At 41.7% G+C, this 22,367-nt stretch overlaps 1 long non-coding RNA gene across 1 annotated transcript in view; it reads right to left on the minus strand.

The window, feature by feature from the left end:
- The window catches only part of LOC122556875 (uncharacterized), a 191,304-nt gene that overhangs the window by 32,252 nt on the left and 136,685 nt on the right, over window positions 1-22,367 (minus strand). The window contains exon 3 of the long non-coding RNA XR_015759629.1: window positions 15,948-15,995. This is a non-coding gene — a long non-coding RNA (uncharacterized LOC122556875). The remainder of the gene's footprint in view (window positions 1-15,947; window positions 15,996-22,367) is intronic.

The raw sequence follows: 22,367 nt of genomic DNA on the forward strand, positions 1-22,367 counted from the left end.
GAAAAATCGAAAATCTCTTCTCAAACTGAGAAATGTCCAGAAAAATTTAGCATAAGCACTCAAAATTTATAATTTTATACATTATATTTTATGCATTCCAAGGTCTGGGTCCCTGCTGCTCTTTCAATCTCAGCATCAAACTTGTGGTCAGGGGTCTTCTTATGTATGTTGAAATTCTATCAAAAGTCATCCTGCCTTGAATATATTTTGCTACTGCTGTGAATTTGTCTGTAAAGATAAGCACATTAGAATTCGAGTATTAAATTGTCCATGTCTTGGGAGATGCAGGAGGTGGAGAACAGTGGTTTAAAATTATCTTTGTCTCGACAGCGTCAAATTATATCCTCACTTTCAGGGTTTATTTGGAAATGTGCACATGAATAAATCAAGTAATGTTGCTTTATTTGTATCAGGTTTTCCACCTTGGTGCGTTGAAGTTAACGTCTCATTCAAAGTATTTTGGCTGCATAGAACCATCTGGAATACTGTGACAGCTCTTCCAGACCTTAATAAGGCCCATGAGGATAAGCACAACTTTGTTAACTTTTAAACTGGCATCAGCAGCAAAATTCTGATCGTTCAATTAACATGCAATTATCACATCAGGCAACACACTGAAAATCAGGAACATTTCAACAAAGTGATCACATCCTTCTAATTAAAATGTGCAATGAAAGTCTTGCATTTATACAGCGCCCTTTATGCACACAAAGTATTTTTCAGCCAATGAAACATTTTTGTGTCTGATCCTTGCTACCTTAGGAAACAAAGCAGCCAATCAGTGAACAGCAAGTTCCCTAAGTCATCAATGGTTTGACCAGTTTCTTAAAAATTAACTAAAACATACATATTGATTGCAACGTGAGAACTGTCTTTGTAACGATGTCATGGGAAGGTTGATTGGGCACTGAAACATTGAAACATAGAAAATAAGTGCAGGAGTAGCCATTCGGCCCTTTGAGCTTGCTCTATCATTCGTTATGATCAGGGCTGATCATCCAATCCAATACCATTTTCCTACTTTATCGTTATACCCTTTGATCCACTTGGCCCTAAGAATTATATGCTACTCATTCCTGCAAACATTCAATGCCTCCAACCATTGCAAAGAATTCCACAGGCTTGCCACTCTCTGGGTGAAGAAATTCCACCTCACCTCAGTCCGAAATGGCAGAACTTCTGAGGGTGTAGCATGAGACTTGATTGGAATGTCAGTCAAGACTGTTTGAGCTTCTAAACCTCAAAGCTACCTGAAACAGAAGTAAGAACATACCCACTGAGTCAGTGCTCAGAACCAAGAGGGGGGACTGGGGGTGGGGGGAGGTGCGGGGAGTGGAAGAGCCCAGAGTGAGAGACCAGGAAAACATCCATTACCCTGGAATTGAACATACTGGTTTTACAGTGACTTCTTTTTATTTATTCACTTGGGAGGTGTGGGCATTGCTGGCTGGGCCCAGCATTTATTAATGGTCGCTAGTTTCCCCTTGAGAAGGTGGTGGTGAGCTGCCTTTTTTAACAGCTGCAGTCCATCTGCTTGTGGGTTGGCCCACAATGCCTTCTAGATGGAGTTTCAGAATTTTGACCAACGACAGTGAAGGAACAATGATATTTTTCCAAGTCAGGTTGAGGAAGGTAGGGGAGAGTAATTAGTACAGATTACAAGAAAGAAAAGTGTGAAAGAAGTTGGCCAAGGAATGAGGATTAATTTTGAAGGAAGCTGCACGGAGATAATCTGGGCAATTCCTATCAAATTCACGAAAGTTGGACCTGCAAGTTTCTTCCTACATGTACATCAGGAGACAAAACATCACATTCTGGGATATTGAAAGGGATTTTAAAAGCATCTTATTAATGCATTGATACTGACCAATATTTAAAAATTATCCCGAATGATCACAAGCTGCAACTTAAATTTGGATTGTGCAATTAGCACAATTAACTGTCCAAATTGCTTCACAGGAGCATTATTAAACAAAACACCAAAAATGCTGGAGAAACTCAGCAGATCTGTCTGCATCTGTGGAGACAATCAGAGTTAACATTTTGAGTTCAGTGAATTTTCGTCAAAATTATTAAATATTGTCTGATACTGAGCTACATTAGGAGATATCAGTTCAGGTGAAAACAGACTCGATCAAAGAGGTAGATTTTCAGGAATATCTCAGAGGAAGAAAGTGCGATAGGGAGATGGAGAGTTATAGAGAAGGAATTCCAGAACTTGAGGGTCAGGCAACTAAAGGCAAGGGTACCACTGTAGCAGGAATTGCAGTAAGTGATGCAGGACAGTCGAGTGTTTGAGGATTGCAGTTACTCCAGAGGATTGTGTGGCTAGAGGAGATCACAGAGATAGCGAGGGGGTGTACACTTGGAAGGGTTTTAAAGCAAAGCAATTAATATCTCGATTTTAAACTTTCCTTCCTTGTTTTAAAATGCTCTGTGTATCTTCAATTCTGTTTTTTTCTATACACAGCCTGGAAATTCATGATTCTTCATAATTCCTTCAGGTGCCTGGAACCTAAGCTCTGAATTCCTCCTCTTTACCATGTAATCATTTGATCTCTCGTTCCTCATTTAAACTAATTGGACAAGCTTTAAGTCATCTGTCTTAATATCTTCTGATGTGGCTTGTGTCATATTTGATTATGAGATGCTCCCATGAAGTCTCTTGTGATATCTGACAATGTGGAAGGTGCTTTGTTATGGCAGGTGTTGGTCAGATATTGTCATTTCTATTAATAGATGTTCCATTCTTATCACAGTTTTCCTTTTCTATTTCACGCACCAGTAAAATATTTAGTTTTATTATTTAAAATACCTTGACAATTAAATTTCATAGATTCTTTTCACCTCCCCTCAATCTTTAATTTCACTTGTAACGTCCTTATCTTCTCCCTTCTCTTGCTCTCTCCTGCTTGCTATCAGTTTGCATCGTTTTCCAGGACGGCACAGTGGCTCAGTGGTTAGCACTATTGCCTCACAGCACCAGGGTCCCAGGTTCGATTCCAGCCTCTGTCTGTGTGGAGTTTGTATGTTCTCCCTGCATCTGCGTGGGTTTCCTCCGGGTGCTCCGGTTTCCTCCCACAGTCCAAAGATATGCAGGTCAGGTGAATTGGTCATGCTAAATTGTCCATAGTGTTAGGTGCATTAGTCAGAGGGACACGGGTCTGGGTGGGTTACTCTTCGGAGGGTCGGTGTGGACCTGTTGGGCCAAAGAGCCTGTTTCCATACTGTAGGGAATCTAATCTGTCTGTGAAGAGTTGGCCAACATGCCGACCTCAGTTTGCTTCTGTACTTTGATTTTTCAGTTCCCAACACCTCCTCCAATATTTCTTTTAACTAATCTGTCTTTTAATATCATTCCTTGCTTGTGCCATTATTAGAGGGAGGGTGATAACTTAATAGTATTTTCACTAGAATATTAATCCAGTGACCCAGGTAATGTTCTGGGGCTCCCCTTTCAAATCCTCCAGTAGAGTAGGTTCAATAGAAAACTGAAATTAATAGTCTAATGATGACTGTTGCTGAGTTTTGGTAAAATCTATCTGGGTCACTGATTCCTTTAAGAGAAGGAAATCTGCCATCCTTACCTGGTCTGGCCTACATGTGACTGCAGATCCCCAGCAATGTGGTTGACTCTTAACTGCCCTCTGGATAATGAAGGATGGGCAATAAATGCTGGCCTAGCCAGTGACACCCTCATCATGAGAATTAATTTAAAACTTAAGTAACTCCAAGAAATCCAACACCACCAAGTACATGTTTGGTTCATACAAGATGTAACCATTCACCAAAGATGAACATTCAAATAATGAATTGAAAAATATTAAATTCAAGGGTAAAAGTGGTCACAGAGGTCACAGCCTTTGACATCTTCAATCAGATGATCAGCCTGATACAATTTGTAGGATCCTCAAGTTTTCTTTTGTTAACAGCAATTCTTTCAGTTTCTGCCTTTGGAATATCCAATCCTACATTAGATCAAAATTGCTGGAGAAACTCAACAGGTCTGACAGCATCTGTGGAGAGAGAAACAATTAACATTTCAGAACTGCTGTTCTGAAGGAGGGCCACTGAACCTGAAATATTAATTCTTTCACTCTCCACCAAATGCTGCCAAACCTGTTACGTTTCTCTCGCAATTTCTTTTGTTACTTCAGATCTTCAGCATTCCCAATCCTTTGATTTATTTTTAATAAGATGCTGCTTAGAGCCTTTAGTTTTACCATTTAAATGATCACATCTTGTCTCAGACAATGTCTGTGTGATTTCATTTGGAGTGTGATTGTCTATATACATTGCTGAAAATGTGTTGCTGGAAAAGCGCAGCAGGTCAGGCAGCATCCAAGGAACAGGAGAATCGACGTTTCGGGCATAAGCCCTTCTTCAGGAATCCTGAAAAAGGGCTTATGCCCGAAACGTCGATTCTCCTGTTCCCTGGATGCTGCCTGACCTGCTGCGCTTTTCCAGTAACACATTTTCAGCTCTGATCTCCAGCATCTGCAGTCCTCACTTTCTCCTGTCTATATACATTGTTCATTGGAAAAAATCTTGTTGCTTTCACTTTGTATAATTTTCTATTATTTAGTTCCAATGTTGAGATAGTTAAGGCCTGAACAAACCTGAACTATTAAGGTTTTATGTGACATGGAAATATTTAAAATTAGCAGAATCTTATCGAAGCAAATTATTATTTTTAAACTGAAAGGTTGTTAAATATAACTCAGTTTTAAACTAACTACTTGATAATTGCTAACATGGTATGTAACTTAGTCAATCATATATTCCTAGCCTTTTGATAATTATGGGAATAAACCTTCATTAATACATGTGGGTAAAGGATTAGTGGCATAAGAACATAAGAACTAGGAGCAGGAGTAGACCATCTGGTCCCTCCAGCCTGCTCGACCATTCAATGAGATCATGGCTGATCTTCCCATGGGCACAGCTCCACTTACCCGCCCGCTCACCATAACCCTTAATTCCTATTCTCTTCAAAAATCTATCTATCTTTGCCTTAAAAGCTTTCAACAAAGTAGCCTCAACTGCTTCCCTGGGCAGGGAATTCCACAGATTCACAACCCTCTGGGTGAAGAAGTTCCTCCTCAACTCAGTCCTAGATTTTATTTTGAAGCTACGCCCCCTAGTTCTAGTTTCACCTGCCAGTGGGAACAACCTCACTGCTTCTATCCTATCTAATCCTTTCATAATGTTACATGTTTCTATAACATCCTAGTTCTATAGGAAAAATTTGATTCTAGTCTTAGAATACAAAATATTTTCAAATTGGAACAATATTTGCAAGAGATTGAGTCTTGATTTGTTAGTTTACTGAAATGAATATAATAGGAAATTAATTTAAAGGTGGTCTAGTTACATGAGAAAAATCATAGCCTAGACTTACTTGAATTGTTTAGTCAACTTCTTGAGTGGCTCAGGTCAGTGAGAATGTCAGTAGTTCTTTGGCATTCAAGAAGTCCATGTTCATTTCATGCTACTTGGTACTTGCTTCTGAGAACTTTAAGGATCTGGGTACAGACCTGCGACCGCACAGATATTCAGCTGATGGTGGGAGAGCTGCAGGCTGGGCAGGGTGGTGACAGTGACAGTGACAGTGGGAGGAGTGCAGAAGGAGCAGAAATGAAAGCCAATGCATTATTTACTCTTGTCTTGTATTCATCACATAAATGTTCAGCTGGTTGTGGCAGGGTCCTTTGGACAGAGTTGTTTCATGGTGAAGGAGTGATACCCTGACTGAAGATCTCCCATTGCAGGTTTGAGAACAGGAAAGCAAGCATCGGAAAACAGGACATGACACTAACTTGGTGAAGTCTGCACACCGATTTTAAACTAATACATTCATTAAAGAAACTTGGTCAATGTGTCATTCTTATTTAACAACTGAAATAGAAAAGGTATTGAATTATTGATCTTGGAAACTGGGATGCATTAAGTGGCAGGACTCAAAGCAACCGTGTACTTTGTTGTAACTGCTGTCTTAAGAAGATCTATTACAGATATGATAGGCTGAATGGACTCACTCTGTGAGCTGATCAAATCTATCACATGCCACTGTATTATCATCTTTTCAATCAGGCACATGGGATGTAGTGCTTGCAGGGTCACTACAACCTTTTCCAAAGGGCATTTGGTACATATCGGAGAGGACAATGCTGGTTACAAAGGTTAGTGTTCAGATGAGTCTGTGTTGCATTGGGAGAAGTGTTATCCATCCCAAAGGTAACAAGGAGAGCAAGACCTCCTTTGTGGGTGGCACGGTGGCTCAGTGGTTAGCACTGCTGCCTCACAGCGCCGGAGACCCGGGTTCAATTCCCGCCTCAGGTGATTGACTATGTGGAGTTTGCACATTCTCCCCGTGTCTGCGTGGGTTTCCTCCGGGTGCTCCGGTTTCCTCCCACAGTCCAAAGATGTGCAGGTCAGGTGAATTGGCCATGCTAAATTGCCTGTAGTGTTAGGTAAGGGGTAAATGTAGGGGTATGGGTGGGTTGCGCTTCGGCAGGTCGGTGTGGACTTGTTGGGCCGAAGGGCCTGTTTCCACACTGTAATGTAATCTAATCTAAAGACCTCTGAGGATTTTGCAGAAAGGGGTGAATTTTTCACGCAGAGGGTGATTGTGTATGGAACGAGCTGCCAGAGGAAGTGGTGGAGGCTCGGACAATTACAACACTTAGATAGCATTTGGATGGGTATATGAATAGAAAGGGCTTAGAGGGCCAAATGCTGGGGAATGGATCCAGATTCATTAAGGTATCGGGTTGACATAGATGAGTTGGACTGAAAGGTCTGTTTCTGTGCTGTATATCTCTGAGTCTATGATTCTAATTGACCATATTCCTTTCTGTGCTAAAGGAAGGTATCATCTAGACATGGGATAGATGATTGTGAGATTATACATTCTACAACAGGGTGTATTTGACAAAAGTAATAATCTTTGTGTTGTATGTACAGACTCTGAGGCCTGACTGCTCTGTGACTCAATCAGTTCACTCAGTCAGTCAGTGACTGAGTGAGAGGGGAAAACAGTAACAGAGTGGTTCTCAGACTGGACTAAGTAAGCTGGGGTCTGGAATGATGATCCAGAACCATCAGTTCAAATCTCGTGTGATGATGCTGCTCCTTGAAGTTATTCTGTCCTTGGTATTTTTTTGACAGGAGTCGTAAGGGCAGAGGTGCTGAAATGCCTGAATTGGCTACTTCAATCAGAAAAGGCTTTCCAGTTTTTTTAAAACACTTGTTCAATGAAAGGGGAGTAGCCAGTTCTCCAAGTTCAGGTTTTTTTCTAGTTGTGGCTTAATTTTAGCTGGGGACCCAGAGAAACAGCTCCATGCTGATCCTCTCTCTCTCTGACATCTCTCTCCTGCAAGTACCTGTTTTTGAATTTACCTTTTTGCCAAAGAGTGTGTTTCAGGGATGTTGCAGGAAATTGGAACAGCTATTTGTTAAGTTGCGTTTTCGTGTTTGTTGGTTTTCAATTAGTTATGTTATTCTAAATTTGGTTTTCTTCGTTCGTCTGTAAATAAATTCTGTTTTGTTTTAAACTGAGTGGTTGGGCCAGCTGCATCACTCCTGAAGTATCCACCTTACAACTGCTTAAAACAACTCTAAAGGTTAAGGTCTGGGCTTCCTTTTTGGAATGTTTTGAGGGGTCTGGCCTGGTCCATAACATCTAGCTACTCATTTGAGGAATTTAATGTCAACAAACTCAAAATCTTAATGTAAAAAGATAAAATCAATAGTGGAGACCATTAATTTTCCCGGACTGTCATTAAATATATCTCTACTTCACCAATGAATGAAATCTGCTAACTCATGTGGTCAGACTGATGCTTGGCTCCAGACCCAGGAACATGTGATTAACTCTTCATGACTCTCAGGCAAGCCATTCAGTTGTATGTATCCCAGCAGGTAACTTGCCACCAACGACTCAGCAAAACTCGTTAAGGCTGGATAACAAACCAGCAATACCACCTCACATGGCTGAAGGAAAAGTAATTCCCCAGTCAGCATTGGAAGATGAAGAGAATTCATAATGCCCTTGACAATGCAAAAGAACTGCAGATACAGGAAATCAGAAGCTTAAATAGAGATTGCTGGAAAAACTCAGCAGGTCGGGTCACTGGATCTGAAACATTAACTCTGCTATCTCTCCACAGATGCTGCCATTATCTCCCTGTCCCTCTTCAAATGTCCATTTTGGACAATATTTTTTGACTGATGCCTTTTGTATCATTGAATGAACTTCAGAGTTTCGACAGTTGTAAATAACTGCTTTTTATTCAAGAATAGAATTCAGAAACATTAATTCCATTATCTGACAGGAGAAAACAATGTCAACAACAATTGGAAGGCACTTATTGTAACCGGCTATGTGCAGCATTACAGTCATGTAACCATGACGTCTATAAGCTTGGAACACAGACTCTGTCGAAGGCTGTTATCTTAGAATGATCTTAATATTTTGTGTTGCTCATAAACTTCAAGACACCTGACTTACAAAGAACCAAGTCTTTGTGGTGTGTGTATCAGACTAACAGGTAAGGAAGTTTTCTGATTGTATCATTCAGACAATGGTGGCTGTTATCATTCAGTGAGGATTTTATCCTGAGTGATATGGAATGCAAAACTCAGAGAAACATTGTTCAGCCCAGCTGAACTATTCCAGTCATTACACTTCATGCAAACTTCCCCCACCTGAAACTGCATAAGATATTGGTTAGGCCAAAGCTGGAGGATTGTGTGGCATTGTGGAACCCACATTATAGCAAGGAGTGCTGGAGAGGGGGCAAAGGAGGTTTAGCAAATTAGAAATGTTTAGGATTGATGGATCCTTGGCAGCACAGATTAGGCATTGACGGAAGGATAAAAAAACAGAGGATGGGTACAAATGGAGATTTCTCGCATTGGAGATGAGTTGAAAATGGTGTTCCCTGGGGATCGTTGTTGGGACCCTTGCTTTTTCTGATTTATATAAATGATTTGGGGATCAGTGTTGAGGGCAAGATCTCTAAACGTGCAGATGATGCCAAGCTAGAGAGAATTGTGAGGATGATACTGAGTGACTTCACAGGGGCATTGACAAGTTGGCCAAATGGACAGACACCTAGCAGATGGAACTTAATGCAGAGAAATGTGAGGTAATACATGTTGGTAGAGGAAACATGAAGAGACAATCCATACTCAATTATACAACTCTGAGGGGAGTGCAGGAGCAGGGGGATCTCAGGGTTCATGTACGTGATTCTCTGCAGGTGGCCAGACAAGTTGAAACAGTTATTCAGAAAGTTTATTGGATCCTTGGGTTTATAAAAAGAGGCAGAGAGTATAAAGACAAGGAGGTGATGCTACACCACTAGAACTCATTGGTCAGACCAGTTGAAGTATTGTGTTTAATTCTGGGCACCTTATTTAAAGAAGGATTTTAAATCACTGGGAAAAAAGTGCGAAGGAAATTTATTAGAATGGTTCCAGGAATGAGAGTTTTTAGATACAAGGAAAAATGATATAAATTGAGTTTATTCTCTTTGGAACAGAGAAGGTTAAGAGATGACCTTATGGAGACATTCAAAATTATGAACAGTTTTGACAGAGTAAAGAACAATATTCAGTTTCCACTAGCAGGTATGTCAGTAACCAGGGTTCACAATTTCAAGATTGTCAGCAATAGAGCTAGGAATGCAATGAGAAGAAACTGCTTTACTTGGAAATTTGGAATGCGCTGCTTGAGAGAGTGGTGGAGGTGGTTTCCACAGCAGGGTTAACAGAGAGCTGGATATAGATTTGAAAGGGATGAATTTGAGAAGGTTACGAAGATAGAGTTTGAGAATGGGACTGGCTTGAGAGATCTTTTGGCAGCCAATACAAACACAATGGGCCAATTGACCTCCTTCTGTACGGTGGAGTTCTTTGATCCTATGAATAGTCAGGGCGCCAACCCTGATCGATGTACCTTTCCAGATTGTCACATCTTACCAACTTAAAAGCAACCATTTAAGTCTGCTGTCTGTTTCCTGTTACCATCCAGGACAATATGTTACCCATAAAACCATGAGATCTTAATTTGTTTAATGTGTTTAATTTAGCAGCTTGCCAGTTGCCTTCTGGAAATCTGAGTACAGAACTTCCATTTGATTGCTTTAGTCTGCATTGCTCATTACCTCCTCAAAGAACTTCAGTAAATTAGTCAAACATGATCTCCCTGTTACAAAACCACATTGATTTTATCTGGTTGCCTTGAGATTTTCAGAATGCTGTCTTACAACCTTCTTAATAATAAATTCCACAATGTTTTCCATGACAAATATTAAACCAACTGGCTGCAGTCTACTCTTTTCTATCTCCTTTGTACCTTGAAGAGGTGCTATTTTTCAATCTTTTGAGACTCAAGAGAATTTTGGAAAATTAAAATCCGGGTATGTACAATCTCAGTGATTCCTTCATTAAAGTGTCCAGGATAAAATTCATTCGGAAGAGCTTGGAACTTGTTATGGACCAGGCCAGACGCCCTCAATGTAATTCAAGAAGATAGCCCAAACCCTAACTTTTCTGGTAGTTTTAGGCAGATGGAAGGTGGACATCGCAGGAGTGATGCAACTGGTCAAACCACTTGGCTTCAAGTCAAACAAAATTTACACACCACTGAATAAAACTGAAGCAAAATAAAAAGTATTTAGAATAAACTTATTTGAAAACCCAACCGACATGATATTCCTGCAAGTTGACAAAGGAGCTCTTCCAATTTCCTGCAACATTAATGCACCCCATTGGCAAAATAAGTAAGTTCAAACACATGTTCTTACAGGAGAGATGTTAGACAGAGAGAGAGAGAGAGAGCTGGAAATGTGTTGCTGGAAAAGCGCAGCAGGTCAGGCAGCATCCAGGGATCAGGAGAATCGACGTTTCGGGCATAAGCCCTTCTTCAGGAATGGGGAAAGTTTGTCCAGCAATCTTTGTAGAGGGAGGAAGAGAGCTTCTTCAAGGAAGGCATCCTTGTAAGAGGATTCGCAGTAGGTTGAAATCTTTGAGGAGAAAGTGAGGTCTGCAGATGCTGGAGATCAGAGCTGGAAATGTGTTGCTGGAAAAGCGCAGCAGGTCAGGCAGCATCCAGGGAACAGGAGAATCGACGTTTCAGGCATAAGCCCTTCTTCAGGAATGGGGAAAGTTTGTCCAGCAATCTTTGTAGAGGGAGGAAGAGAGCTTCTTCAAGGAAGGCATCCTTGTAAGAGGATTCGCAGTAGGTTGAAATCTTTGAGGAGAAAGTGAGGTCTGCAGATGCTGGAGATCAGAGCTGGAAATGTGTTGCTGGAAAAGCGCAGCAGGTCAGGCAGCATCCAGGGAACAGGAGAATCGACGTTTCGGGCATAAGCCCTTCTTCAGGAATGGGGAAAGTTTGTCCAGCAATCTTTGTAGAGGGAGGAAGAGAGCTTCTTCAAGGAAGGCATCCTTGTAAGAGGATTCGCAGTAGGTTGAAATCTTTGAGGAGAAAGTGGTCCCTGGATGCTGCCTGACCTGCTGCGCTTTTCCAGCAACACATTTCCAGCTCTGATCTCCAGCATCTGCAGACCTCACTTTCTCCTCAAAGATTTCAACCTACTGCGAATCCTCTTACAAGGATGCCTTCCTTGAAGAAGCTCTCTTCCTCCCTCTACAAAGATTGCTGGACAAACTTTCCCCATTCCTGAAGAAGGGCTTATGCCCGAAACGTCGATTCTCCTGTTCCCTGGATGCTGCCTGACCTGCTGCGCTTTTCCAGCAACACATTTCCAGCTCTGATCTCCAGCATCTGCAGACCTCACTTTCTCCTCAAAGATTTCAACCTACTGCGAATCCTCTTACAAGGATGCCTTCCTTGAAGAAGCTCTCTTCCTCCCTCTACAAAGATTGCTGGACAAACTTTCCCCATTCCTGAAGAAGGGCTTATGCCCGAAACGTCGATTCTCCTGTTCCCTGGATGCTGCCTGACCTGCTGCGCTTTTCCAGCAACACATTTCCAGCTCTGATCTCCAGCATCTGCAGACCTCACTTTCTCCTCAAAGATTTCAACCTACTGCGAATCCTCTTACAAGGATGCCTTCCTTGAAGAAGCTCTCTTCCTCCCTCTACAAAGATTGCTGGACAAACTTTCCCCATTCCTGAAGAAGGGCTTATGCCCGAAACGTCGATTCTCCTGTTCCCTGGATGCTGCCTGACCTGCTGCGCTTTTCCAGCAACACATGTCCAGCTCTGATCTCCAGCATCTGCAGACCTCACTTTCTCCTCAGAGAGAGAGAGAGAGTCTGCCAAAAACACCTATTGAATCAGGGAACCTTTTCTCCCCAGCAACTTTCTTTGACCAGCAGCTTCCAACAGACTGCTAGCTAAAACCAAACCAAACCAGAAAACCAGACAAATTAGAACCTCTGCCTTTTACAACCCCTCTTGGAAAAAAAACAAGGACAACATAACCTGGTTAAAGGAGTAGCGTTGTCACATTAGCTTCTCATCCTAATAATCATTCAGTACCCTTGCCCGGCTTGTAATTATTTTAGGTTCCTCCCTTCTTTTGAGGAGGTGATGGTCAAGTGACATTATTGCTAAGCTGTTAAGCTAGTAGAGGAAGGTAATATCCTGAGGACCCAGGTTCAAATCCTCCTTATAGGAGTTTGTGGAGTTTGAGTTTAGTAAAAATCTGGAATTAAGGGTCTAATGATGACCATGTGTCAATTGTTAGGGGAAATCCGACCTGGTTCAGTAATGTCCATTGGAGAAGAAAATCTGCCATCCTTACCTGGTCTGGTCTACATGCAACACCAGACCCACAGCCAAGTGGTTGACTCTTAACTGCCCACTGGGCAATTAGGGATGGCCTAGCCAGTGGTGCCCTCGTCCAATGAATAAAAATTCACAATTATTTTTCAGATGCTATTTGTATCATCTACATTTAAGACAGATGTAAAACACTTGTTCAATTTATCCAACTATGTTTCTAATTCTCTGGTATTAATTTGCCAGTGGACCAAAGCTTGCTTTATTACTCCTTTCCTTCTTTAAAATTTTATGTTTTTATATTTCTACCTAGTTTTCTCCAATACTCCATTTTCTCCCTCCTTACATTGCTCTTATGCAGGATTTTTTTTTCCTTTTCTTATATTTTATTCAATGTTCCAACCTGCCACTAATCTTCACAGAGTTGCAAACTTTTCTTTTCTATCAGATACAATCTTTAACTTTCTTCATCAGTCACAGATAGTATTCTATCATTTTAGCATCTTTCTTTCTCTCCGGAATATATCTTATTTGAGTATTTTGAAATATGTCCTTAATTTTCTGCTACTGAAGCTCTAATGATCTCCCATGTAATTTTGCTGTTCTTTGCTGCAGCACCAAATTATGATCACTACAGTCCTCAGGGTACCATTTCAGGAAGCTAGGAAACTATGGATACGTAGCTGTATTAACTGAGAATAATAACAGTACGGTAAGAGAGACAGCTTCACTATAAGTTCAGTAATTAATTTGCTCTGTTTACCAGATCTACTACAGATCATGCTCTGGTTTACTCTTGGACATTCTGCTCTAAGAAACTATCCCAAAAGCACTCCAGGAATGCCCAATCTTTATGCCAATTCACAGGAGTGGATGCAACATCACATGATTATTGCCATTCCTTTCTCACCAGTCTCCATTACTGTTTGCTCTAAGTCACGTTCTGCAGTATTGTTGCTGTTATTGGATTTGTAAACTGCACCCATAAGTGACTCCCGACATTTATGATGTTTCATCTGTAACCACATCTTGATCTCCAGATGTGAGGCGCTTTCTCTTATCATTCTCAATTAATAGAGCTACCTCTCCACAGTTTCCTAGCTCCCTGATATGGTGGCTCAGTGGTTAGCACTGCTGGTCACAGTACCATGGATCTGGGTTCAATTCCCTCCTTGTATGATTGGCTGTGTGGAGTTTGCACTTTCTTCCTGTGTCTGTGTGGGTTTCCTCTGGGTACTTTGGTTTCTTCGCGCAGTCAAAAGATATCCAGGTTAGGTGGATTGTCCATGTTAAGTTGCATCATAGTGTCCAGGGATGTACAGGATACGTGGGTTTACCATGGGAAATACAGGATTATGGGCATCGAGTGGATCTGAGTGGGATGCTCTTTGGAGGATTGGTGTGGAGCTGATGGGCTAAATGGCTTGCTTCCACACTGTAGAGATTCTATGATTCTAAATATCATGAACCTCTGAATAGTCAGGTTTTCCAGCTTGACAATAATTGTGCCTTGACAATAGTTATTTAACGATGTATACTTATTTCCATTTGGTTTTTAACTTCATGTTTTGTGAGGAATGCTACATGCAGCTAGATAGAGGGCCTTTAGTTTTCTCTTTTTAAGATTATTTTTGTTGCCTTTCACCTTAATCTGATGGTTGTCTCAGGTTTGTTCACTCTATTTCTTCCTGCCGCACTGATCATACTTTCTCTTATTGCTATTGCAATGTTCAAAACTGTCAAGATTGGCGTGGTGCTGGAAAAGCACAGCAGGTCAGGCAGCATCCGAGGAGCAGGAAAATCGACGTTTCGGGCAGGAGTCTTTCATCGGGATGAAGGGCTCCAATCCGAAACATCGATTTTCCTGCTCCTCGGATGCTGCCTGACCTGCTGTGCTTTTCCAGTACCACGCTAACCTCGACTCTAATCTCCAGCATCTGCAGTCCTCACTTTTGCCTTGTTCGAAAGGTGTTTAATTGGTTGTAAAGGCTTTGCGACAGTCTGAGTTTGTGAAGGGCAGTGGGGGTATACAAATGCAAGTATTTTTTCAATTGCTCCTTTACTTTGTCACAAGTTTAATTTCTATCTTGCACTGTGTGCTAATTTTAAACACTGCAACAACAGATTAAAAAGAATTCCCTATAGACCTAGAGTCACAAAACCCTCAGTCTGTCAATGCGGAAACCAAGAAAAATATTCAATTCACTTGATTCATCACTCATTCTTATGACTTCTTTAATCTCTGCAGAGGATTATGCCAAAAATGGGCTATCAGTTCATTTCCAGAATGGATGAGTACAGTCTAGGAACTGATATACTGGACTGGCACTTGCCTTAAGTTTAAAATTCTAATCTTTTTTTAAGATAAACAGAAAAAAGGAAAAATTCAATGAATAAATTTAATACAAAAAGATATCATTTTGTTTTTATCAGAGAATAATAACTTTTATTTTCCATTGTTGGCTATCAATCAACGTTCCTCTTATATTTTGGAATAAAAATACTGCAGGGTGATAGAGGCCAGGAAATTGGAAAGTTCGCTGCTCTAATGTAAGAGAGTGCATTTTGCAAACTCCAAGTGACCAAATATCATTATGGCCATTGTGATGTAGTCACTATGTTCATGTTGAATTGCATCAGTCAGAACAATCTCCCACAGACCACAATGTCACAACAAATTGATAATATTGTTTGAGCAGTAATTGTCAGCCAGAACACTGAGCAAAATTCTGATGCATTTCTTTTAAGAAATTGTCTTGTGGGACCTGCTCCATCTCCCTGGAAAGTCGACAAAACTTTGATTTCACACAGCATTCTAAAGACCACACATCTGACAGTGCAACACTCCCCTCAGTACCGCACTAGGTGTATCAGCTTGGATTATGTGATGACTTGAGCCCACAACTTCCTGACCATTAATCGAGGTATTGTTATTGGTGCTCTGTGGAATAGTTCTGGAGGTGAAAGGTACTGTGTGAATGCAGGACACTTGTCGGCTATTTGAATGGGTCCGTGAAGATTGGCTTTTCTGGCTAAAGACTTCCTACCAATGCAGATGGTAAATGATCAGTAAGTTAGATTGAGTCAAAAAATATGGTGGTGGAAAAGCATTGCAGGTTACACTTTTTGATTCTGACTCTCCAGCATCTGCAGTCCTCACTTTCTGCCAATTTGGAAACTCAACGTACCGTGGCCTCTATCCCTTGTCCGATGTTGCTCTGATTCCCATGGAAGATCTGTGAAACAAAATAACCAAATTTAACAGATCACAATGAAATGAAGAAATGACTGACATTTTTTCTATATTTTTGTAGCTTTAATATAAGTCAAAAGAACATAAATTAACCAGGAACTCTCAGGCAAATGATCATTCAAATAAAATGTGCAAGTTTCATTTCAAATACTTGAAAGCACAATGCCATATTGTGCACAACCACGGGGACCTGCATCATTCCCTGCATATATTTATCATGAAGTTGCTACATATTCCACAATCTGTTGTTATTGATACACCTGGAGTAGGCCAGACAATAGCTTTCACCCCCAGGGATGATCATATAATGACAGTCATCATGGTCTGGATTTCCCAAGTTCCCTTTCAATTAACAAACCATTAATAGCCCCATTCATGGCTTGGCCACTTCTAGAAAAGCACTCAACGTTTTAGCATCTCTGAGCTATTTGTATTGGTTTCCAGATTTTACACCATTTTTGCCAACCGATACATTGCCTGCTGCTGTCCTGCTAGAGTTCTCCATTCCAACTCCAAGTGTGTCATCATCCAGTTCTCCTGCTTACAATGCTCCTTTGTGTCTGGAACGGGACTGTTGGTCTCAACTTCCTTCCTGTGTGTAGTACACATCGGGCAAGTGTCACCAGGTGATATACGATGACACAGGTGCATAATGGTTCTGTGATTAGTTCGATTTGGGTTCGATTCCACTCTCGGGTGGCTGTTTGTGTGGAGTTTGCACATTCTCCCCGTGTCTGTGTTGGTTTCCTCCAGGTCCTCTGTTTTCCGCCCACAATCCAAAGATGTGCAGGTTAGGTGGATTGATCATGGGAAATGCAGGGTTATAGGATAGGGTAGAGGGGTGTATCGGAGTGGGACACTCTTTGGAGGGTTAGTGTGGACTCAATGGGCCGAATGGCCTGCATTTAACATTGTTGGGATTCTATGACTGTGCACCAATACTAAATTAGTGACAGGTCAATCAAACTGGCTGTGACATGAAGTTAAGTGAGTTACCTCTCCTGGGGAACTCTCAGTCTTGTTCATCATCCTATCAGACGGTATTGCTGCAGTTACTGTGCACTATTTTGTGTAGTGAACCACGCTGTAACTGTGGTATTCATTCAGCCTAAAGTCCTACTACATGCACAATTTATCTGTGTCCATTCAATGGCCTGACACTTTGCACAATGGAAAACGAGAGAAATGAAAGTTTCAGATTTGGAAGAATGCAGAGTCTCGAGGACCTTGGAGGTCTAGAAAACAATGGTGAGTTAGGCAGAGGACATGCCATTGCGAGATTTTAAAAAAAAAGAGGATGAGAATGATTAAATTTGATGTACTGATGAAATGGGAGCATATGTATGGGGTGGCACGGTGGCTCAGTGGTTAGCACTGCTGCCTCACAGCACCAGGGTCCCAGGTTCAATCCCAGCCTTGGGTGACTGTCTGTGTGGGGTTTGCATATTCTCCCTGTGTCTGTGTGGGTCCGCTCCGGTTTCCTCCCATAGCACAATGATGCCCATTTGGAGTACTGTGTTCAGTTTTGGGCCCCACACCTCAGGAGGGACATACTGGCACTGGAGCGTGTCCAGCAGAGATTCACATGGACGATCCCTGGAATGGTAGGTCTAACATACGAGGAACCGCTGAGGATCCTGGGATTGTACTCATTGGAGTTTAGAAGGTTAAGGGGAGATCTAATAGAAACTTACAAGATAATACATGGCTTGAAAAGGGTGGACGCTAAGAAATTGTTTCCGTTAGGTGAGGAGACTAGGACCCGTGGGCAAAGCCTTAGAATTAGAGGAGGTCAATTCAGAACAGAAATGCGGAGACATTTCTTCAGCCAGAGAGTGGTGGGCCTGTGGAGTTCATTGCCGCGGAGTGCAGTGGAGGCTGGGACGCTAAATGTCTTCAAGGCAGAGATTGATAAATTCTTGATGTCACAAGGAATTAAGGGCTACAGGGAGAATGCGGGTAAGTGGAGTTGAAATGCCCATCAACCATGATTAAATGGCGGAGTGGACTCGATGGGCTGAATGGCCTTACTTCCACTCCTATGTCTTATGGTCTTATGGTCTTATGTGCAGGTCAGGTGAATTGGCCATGCTAAATTACCCATAGTGTTAGGTGCATTAGTCAGAGGGAAATGGGTCTGGGTGGGTTACTCTTCAGAGGATCAGTGTGGAGTGGTTGGGCTGAAGGGCCCGTTTCCGCACTGTAGGGGATCTAATCTAATCTAAAGTTAACATGCACAAGAGCAAGAGGTAAACAAAACTGAGTACAATCTCAGATAAGGACAGGAGAGATTTGCATTGGATCAGGGTTACTCAGAATGGAAAATGAATGTACTGCCAACAGAACATTGAAATAGAAACAACAAAGGCTGGAAAAACTCAGCAGGTCTGCCAGCATCTTCAGGGAGAAAAGCAGAGTTAATATTTCAAGTCTCATGACAAAGATTAAAAAGATTCTAGACTGAGATGGTCAATAATATAAATATGATGCCACCAGACTCCTGTCAGCCCTAGTGTCATACGATGTTTCAAGTAACCAAATCGAAAACAATTCAGAGGAGAGTAATAAAAATAAATTTACAGGTTATTAAAGATGGAAGTGCTAAGTTGGGGGAAAGCGCTAAATACTATAGGCAAGAACTTGAGAAAATAGTTTCGGAGCAACCATCTGAGGGTGAATCCACACCTGACATGTGGGAATCTTATAATGGCAGTTGATCAGAGTTCAGGACCTGTGTGTTCCTGTGCGGGTGGAAGATAAGGATGGCAAACTTCAGGAACCATGGACGACAAGAGGTTTTGAAAGTTTGAGCAAAAAGAGAAAGGAAGCATAGGAAGGTTGAGGAATCAGAAATCAACCAAGAACCTTGAGAAATATAAAGGAAGCTGAAACAAGCTCAAACAAGGAATTAGGAGGGATAATTGAGGGCCACAAAACTACCTTGATGGTAAAATTAAGGAGAATTCCAATTTTATGCACATATTAAGGGGGCAAGAGGGTAGTTGGGGAATGTGTAGGTCCACACAAGAACAAAGAAGGTAAAATATGCACAGAGCAAAAAGAAGTGGGGGAGATCCTTAGTGAATACTTTGCATCAGTATTCACCAAGGAGTAGGCCATAGGTGATGGTAAAATTAGGGAGGGCTATGCCGATATTCTGGGCATGTCAATATTAAGAAGGAGGAAATGTTGGATGTCTTGGAAAACATTAAAGTAGATAAGCCTCAGAGCCTGATGAGAGCTATCCCAGGATACAGAGGAAGGCAAGGGAGGAGATTTCTGTGGCTTTGTCAGAAATCTTTGAATCCTCTTTAGCCACAGGCAAGGTCCCAGAAGACCGGAGAATAGCCAATGTCATTCCTTTGTTTACAAAAGGCAACAGGGATAAGCCAGGGAATTATAGGATGGTGAGCTTTACATCAGGGGTAAGGGAATTATTGGAGAAGATTTGTAGGGACAAGATTTACTTGTATTTGGAGAAGAACAAAATTATTACGGATAGTCAACATGACTTTATACAGGGAAGTCTTGCCTCACAAACTTGATTGAGTTTTTGTGGAAGTAACAAAGATGATTGATGAGGATAGGGCAGTGAATATTGTCCACATGGACTTTACTGAAACATTTGACAAGATCCCTCACAGTAGGCTGGTGCGTGAGACCTAAGGCGAGTTGATAAGTTGGATATAAAAGTTGTTTTTTCATAGAAGACAGAGGGTGATTGTGGAGGGGTGTTTTTCTGACTGGAAGCATGTGACCAGTGGCGTTCTGCAAGGATCAGTGCTGGGACCTCTGTTGTTCATAATATGTAGAAATGTAGATGGTCTGATTAGTAAGTTTGCAGGAAACACAAAAATTGGTGCAGTTGTGGATCATGAGGAAGCTGATCAAAGGCTACAGCAGGATATAGAAAGCAGGAGAGGTGGCCGGAGAAATGGCTGATGGAGTGTAATCCGGAAAAGTGTGAGGTTAAAGGTTTTGGGAGGTCAAATGCAAGTGGACAACTGACAAACAGGGTGGAAGTCCATATCTCCCTGAAAGTGATGGCACAAGTGGACTGGGTAATAAAGAAGCATGCTTGCCTTCATTGGTCAGGGTACTGAGTAGAAAAGTTGGCAAATCATGTTGCAGCTGTGTAAGACTTTAGTTCAGACACTTTTGGAGTAATGTGTGCAGTTACAGGAAATAGGTGGAGGCTTTGGGGTCTGTGCAAAAGTGATCTACAAGGATGTTGCCTGGGTTGGAGTGTATTCTCCACAAGGAAAGGTTGGACAAACTTGGATTTATTCCTCCGGGGTGTCGGAGGCTAAGGGGTGACCTGATAGAAGGATGTAAAATTCTGAGAGGTGTGGATAGGATAGATAGTCAGAGACTTTTTCCCAGGGGTGGAAATGCCTGATACTAGGGGGCATAGCTTTAAGGTGAGAGAGGAAATGTTTAAGGGAGATGTGCTGGGTAAGAGTTTACACCGAGGGAATATTCTGCAGAAGAAGTGGTCGAAGTAGGTATAATAGCAAGTAACATTTATGAGGCATTTAGATAAACGCATGAACAAGCAGATAATAGAGGGACATGGACCATATACAGGCAGATGAGACTTCTTTAGAATGGCATCATGGCAAGTACAGACATGGTGAGTCGAAGGGCCTGATCCTGTGCTGTACTGTTCTATGTTCTATTTGAATAAAGGCAAAAGACTGTAGACTCCGGAAAGTTGAAACAAATCCAGAGAATGTTGGAGAAACTCAGCAGGTCTGGCAGCATCTGTGGCGAGAAGTACAGAGTTAACATATCAAGTCTAATATGACTGTTCTTTGGAACAATAATTTGTGCCAGGTATGTGAAGACATGCCTCTCATGGTGGAGTGTTTATCCCCTAATGATCTTGGATTTCAATTGATTAGGGCTCATTGATACCATATTCATCAATTGTTTGCCTCAGGAGTCACTTCTTGAGTTTGGATCTTCTGTCTGTGTCTGAATTAAGGTTGCATTGAGGTTTGGAGCTGAGTGCTTTATAGGAATATAGAATCCGACAGCACAGAAGAGGCCCTTCAGCCCATTGAGTCTGCACCACCAAAAAATGCAACTCTACCATTACTAGTCCCACTTTCACATGCTCGGCCAATAACCTTGAATTGCCAAGTCAACTGACATCATTATGAGCAGCGTACGAGGTTCTATTATGAGAACAGATTGTGAAAAATTGGTTTGGATTTGAGGAGCTTGAGAGAAACTTGACTGAAATCTTTAAAATGTTACAAGACTGCGATCGAATGCATGGGCACAATTTGTTTCCTTCAGGGTGAGGAGTCGAGTGGGAATTATGTGTGTGTGTGTGTGTATATGTGTCTGTGCGTGTGTGTGTGTGAGCGTGTGTGTGCGCGTGTGTGTGTGTATACATGTGTATGTGTGTGCACGCGTGTGCATCTGTGTGTGTATGCGCGTGTGTATGCGCGCGTCTGTGTATGTGCACCTTTACGCTCATGTACGTCTGTGCATGTGAGTGTGCATCTGTGCATGTGTGTGTGTCTGTGTCTGCGTATGGTAATGGGTTGGTGGCTAAGGAATCTAGAATAAATGTGATGTCACCTTAATACTGGAGTGACTCCACTTCCAGGAGTGAAAGTCAGAATGCACTTTCCTTCCTAACAAAGGATGGTAGAGATTGGGAATTCCCCCAAAAAATGTGCAGATTCTAAGATATTTGACACTTTGATGACAATGGTAAATAGGTTTTTGTAAGGTTCAGATAACAGATGAGATTGAGGCATAGATCAACTACAATGTAATATCAGGCCAGACCTGATGGGCTGAGAGATCTCCCCTTATTCATTATCTTCATATTAGCTCTGCACTGGCATCAAATTCCAACTGGCATTTTCAGAATAGTGATAGGTTATGAGTATATGGAGGGATTGTCAAATGAGCAAAGGTTAAACAGGTTGGGACTCTACTCACTGCAATTTACAAGAATGCGAGGCGATCTCACTGAAGTGTAAAGAATTCACAAGTGGCTTTACAGGGAAAATGTTAAGAGGATATTTTACCACATTGGAGAATCTAGGAACAGGGGGCATAGTCTCAGAATAAAGGGGACACCAATTTAAGACTGAGATGAAGAGGAATGTCTTCTCTTGGAGGGTTGTAAATCTTTGAAACTCCATACCACAGAGAGCTGTAGGAGGGAAAGCTCTTGTGTATATTAAAGGCTGAGATAGGTTCTTCGTTATTTGGGGAATCAAGAGTTCCAGGGTAAGGGAAGGAAAGTGGAACTGAGGAATATCAGATCAGCCATGATCCCATTGGAAGGCAGAGCAAGCTGGAGGGGCCGAATGGCCTACTCCTTTTCCTA

The sequence above is a fragment of the Chiloscyllium plagiosum genome, unplaced genomic scaffold (assembly GCF_037043375.1).
Source record: "Chiloscyllium plagiosum isolate Xiang-an unplaced genomic scaffold, Cpla_swu_hap1 HiC_scaffold_16, whole genome shotgun sequence".
In the NCBI taxonomy this organism is placed as follows: domain Eukaryota; kingdom Metazoa; phylum Chordata; class Chondrichthyes; order Orectolobiformes; family Hemiscylliidae; genus Chiloscyllium; species Chiloscyllium plagiosum.